Raw genomic sequence first — 4,793 nt, 5'->3', positions numbered from 1 at the left:
CAATATACAGTAACAATATAAGATAAAACCCATTAGCCCACTCCCACCAACATAACAATTAAAAAATTCCCTATAACAATAAAATACATCCAATTATTAAATAGTCACTAGGGGTTAGATACCAGGGTTTGAACCGCTCGCCATGTAAAGCCACTGGGTGACCTTGGGCCAGCCCACTCTCGCTCAGCCTCAGGGCGCCGCAACCCTCCTGAAGAAACATGCCAAGTAAACCCCATGATAGGTGTGCCGTAAGTCGAGGTGACTCAGGGTGACCAGGTGCCATAACCGCAAAGGGGGACAAGGCACAGAAAAATGTAGGCATTACAAAATAAAAGCTACAAACACTAGTATAAATATAAATCACGCATCTTAGGCATGCTCCAAATGGAGGTTATTTGGAATTCCTCCTGGACAGAAAGTTTAAAAGGCAGGGCATGTTCTGGAAAAGGAGTCCTCTGGTCACCCTGAATGGAGGACCTTTTGGAATTCCTCCTGGACAGAAAGGAAAAGGAGGACAGTCCAGGAAAAGAGGACCAAGTCTGGTCACCCTTTTTAGAAAGGACCTGAAGGTCCACAAGGACAAGGGGGAAGCTCAGCAGGAGATGGGGAGAGAGAGAGTGTGGAGGGAGGCCAGTTTGGTCCAGCCACGAACCCCACCCACCCCTAGCCACTTGTGACTGTGAGGAAGGGAAGAAGGCGGGAGGGAGCCTAGCAAGGAGTGCCCCCAGAAGGCCTCCCCTCTTGGGTGGAGGCCAGTGGGAGCCTGGGAGTGGCCAGAGCCCAAAGGGAGTGGACCTCCTGGGCGGGGGAGGAGGCAGCCGAGCTGAAGACTTTCCCACTCATTCAGCCCTTCGCCATTGCCTCCTCTCTCTGTCTCCTCCGGCTGAAGTTGCTCTGAAGGTGAGTTAGAGGAATGGGAGGGAGAACCCTCTGCAGAGCCCCCCACTCTCCTTTCAGCCCCGGAGCTCAGTCCTGGACTTGCCTCCTCCCAAAGTGGGGAATCCCATGGCAATGGGTCGGTGGTCCCCCCCCCATGATCTCCGCTCCTTTTGAGCCAGTGGTTCCCAAACTTTGTTCCTCCAGGTGTTTTGGACTCCAGCTCCCCAGAATCTGTCTCTCTCCAATCTTGCCTATTTAATTAATTTAAGTTACATTTTATATCTTGGTTTTTAGTGTTATTGTTATTTTATTTTAGGTGTAAGGGATAAGGGGATATGCACTTTTTGTTAGGTCTGTACTATGATTTATTTTATGTATTTCATTGTAACGCGCCTTGATCCTCCTTATGGAAAGGCAGGATATCAATAAATCTATCATCATCACATCATCACATCTCATCATCTCTGGCCATTTGGAGGATATCTTTTGCAGGCTGGTTCCCCATCATAACATCTTTACTAAGCACTGAACAAACATGCAGGCATCTGACTAACATCTCCAGTTGCGTTTTTTAACCCTCTTGTTTGGTTTGTAACATCTTGCCGGATGAAGAAGCCCATGGAGCTTTGAAAGCTGGCAACAAGTATATGTCATTTAGGTTTGTCAATAAAAGTATCATGAGGATTTTTTAGTTAGCTTTATGTTAGAGAGGTTTTACTCATGTAATGTGGCTGTTTTGGATTATACGCAGCTGACAGGTTTGATTCTTCTTCTTATTTTATTTGACCCCCTGCTATGTAAAGTACGTGCAAACATTACAGCATTCTATAATATGTTAATATAATAATAATAATAATAATAATAATAATGAATGCAAAGATCTGACTTTAGGCTGCTCAGAATGAACATAAGAAAGCTAAGCCCAGCCCCGCTTCCACCCGCAGAATTAATGCCTTTCGGCTCCATCCTATGGGATCCTGGATTTGGCCTTGTTTGTGGCAACAGAGCTCTCGGAGAGAGAAGGCTTCTCAGGGAGCTACAAATCCCAGGATGTCATGCATTGAAGCTATGGCAGTTGGAGCAGTATGAAGCTGCATTAATTCTGCCATGTAGACACAAAAAGGAGAACTTTCCTTGCAAGGCCTCTGGGGGAAGTTAAGGGGGAAAGTCAGGGCGTTGGCTGTTGAGAGCAGAGTCCCGAAGTGGAGGAGGCTGCATCGCGCGCTCAAAATGATCCGATTTGATGTGAGTCAAACTGGATTATTGACATTGCGGATGCAGCCGAGCCAGTGCTTTGAATATGTAGTTTGACGCAGCCATTTCTGGGGAAACATTTACACGTGTCGATAACGCTTTAGCTGCGTCCCTTGGAAGTCTCCAGGGCTAAACTGATACTCTGGTTCTCCCTTTTGCAGCTTCTCTTCCTCGCCTGACAAATCCCTGAGCCATGGCAAAAGTAAGTCAGACTTTTCTTGCTTCTTTTTATATCGTTTTCCTTTTAAGGTCCCCATGGGTAAAGGAAAGGCCACATTTTCACGTTTGCATCATTTGCTGATGTTTATTCATCTCATTGTGGATTGATTTGCACATCTATCAGAGCTACCTGTAAAGTAAACAAAAAAAGTTGGGTGCATGTTGTTGTTGTTGTTGTGTGCCTCAAGTCATTTCCGACCCTAACCAGAAACCTGTCATGGGTTTTTCTTGGCAAGATCCGGGGAGGAGGTTTGCCCTTGCCTCCCCTGAGGCTGAGAGAGTGGGACTTGCACAAGATCACCCAGTAGGCTGCATGGCTGAGTTTGGGAATCGAATCCTGGTCTCCAAGTCGCAGTCCCAACACTCAAACCACCATGCGTCAAATTGTAAACAGTAACATTTGACACCATTTAAGTGCTCAACCTTAACCTGTAAGAATCCTGGGACTGGTATTTTACAAGTTCTTTAGCTTCTCTTGCCAAAGAGTGGTGGTGCCTCACAAAACTATAAACCCCAGCATCCTTAGCTTGGAGTACAGCACTAACATGGGTCAAACTGCATTATTTCTACAGTGTAAATGTAAAGCGAGAGTTTAATTCTGTGCAATTTGAACTTAGATCCCCTATGTTAAAGTCCAACATCTTTGAGCATCCTTGAACTTCTTTCCAGGGTAAGCAGCAGTACTACAGTAATCATGTTTGGGGGAAATTTGTCAGCCAGATGATTGCTTGAGTTTTTTAAGTGCTTTATCCATCCTGTAGAATCCTGGGATTGTTAGTTTTACAAGGAACAACGGGTGCACCTACACTGTGGAAATATGCAGTTTGGCCTCTATGCGAAAGAGCAGTACTGTACAAAATTTCACATCCCAGCAGTCTGTAGGATGGAGCCATATTAAAAGGTTAAAGCGGGTCAAACGGTTGTCATTTTCTGCACTATACTTCCCGGTGGCGTTGTGTAAATTCCACCAAAAAAGGTACAGGTACAGGGATAGGAACCAGTAACACCAGAGCTGCCCTGGTTTCCTTTTGTCTCTCACAACCTTTTCCAAAGCTGGTTGATTTTGGTACATGAGAGATGGCATGAGAACTTGGGAAAAAGTTACTTTTCAGACTAAGAGCCCCAGAATCCTCCAGCCACTATAGACACTGGCCATGGATTCTGCAAGCTGTAGTGTAAAGGAATAATTTCCCTAATTTATTGTTAAGATGGGGGAGACTTTACCTTTACTCCAGTTTGCTAACTGTTCAAAGTTGGATTCTTTTCTCAGAAACCCATCCACACTAAGGGAGGGTGAATCAGGCACAATGTGTTCTCCTCCTCCCTGTATGAAATGATCCACGTCAGACTTTTTCCATTTTCCGCTCTTTTCAGCCAAGTTTCTCTGCTCTGTAAATTGGTGGGTGTTGCTGTTTCTATGGTTAAGAAAGGGGAGGGGAGTCTGCATTGCTTCCTTTTGACTATTTATACCTTTCTGGCTACTTTGCCTTTCTTTCTTTCTAAAAGCCGAATAGCTTTTAAGAAGTTATTTCTTCATACACTTTTTGAAATAAATTCTCTGAGTTGCCGGACAAGGCTTTCTTGGCGTGAGGAGGAATGGTAGCTGAGGGTTAAATTATACATGGGGTGGGAGTAAAGAAGGTCAGGTTACACATGGCGTGACTAAACTGCCAGTGTCTTTTAAATATTTCCATAAAGTGTCATTTGAGGACACAAATTGGATTGGGATTTAGGTAAGAGGGACTAGAACGTCTTGTTGTGCTACAGCCCCAGTCTTCCCTCTTCCGGCTGTTAGCCACAGAGAGGGAAAACTGCAAACTGAAACCTGAGGTCCAAACACACTGCAGAATAATCCTGTTTAATACTACTTTAACTGCCGGGCTCAATGCTAGGGAATCTGAGACCTGTGGTTTTGCAAGACATTTAGCCTTCTCTGTCAGAGAGCTCTGGGGCCACGTAAACTACAATGCCCAGGCTCCCCTAGACTGAGCCGTGTGCAGTTAAAGCAGTCTCAAACTGGATTATTTCTGCACTATGTTTTATTGAGTTTTCTCCTTCACTACTAACTCTGGTTTTGTGGGAGGAATGACTCCATTTGCAGAATCAGTTGGGAAAGATAGACACCCCCCACCCCACCCCACCCCACCCCAACACATCACACTCCAGTCCAAATTCTCTTGGGATGCTTTTTTGTAAAATAAAAGACATTTGAAGTTTCAGTTACAAAATGTCGGTGTCAAGTGCAGAGCTTTGAAACGCAACTTCTGAAAGTATAGCTCCCAGAATCCCGCAAGCAGCCTGGCACTATTCAGATCTCTGGGGATTGGGAGTATAATCTCAGGAAGTACAGTATCCAGTTTCCAAAGGTTAATCTGATACAGCTTGATACCTCATAGAATTATAGTTGCAAGGTGACCAGTTTCTATCTAAACAAGGAAAAC

Source organism: Sceloporus undulatus, chromosome 5, assembly GCF_019175285.1.
Source record: "Sceloporus undulatus isolate JIND9_A2432 ecotype Alabama chromosome 5, SceUnd_v1.1, whole genome shotgun sequence".
Taxonomy (NCBI): Eukaryota; Metazoa; Chordata; class Lepidosauria; order Squamata; family Phrynosomatidae; genus Sceloporus; species Sceloporus undulatus.
Note: the sequence above shows the minus strand (reverse complement) of the source record.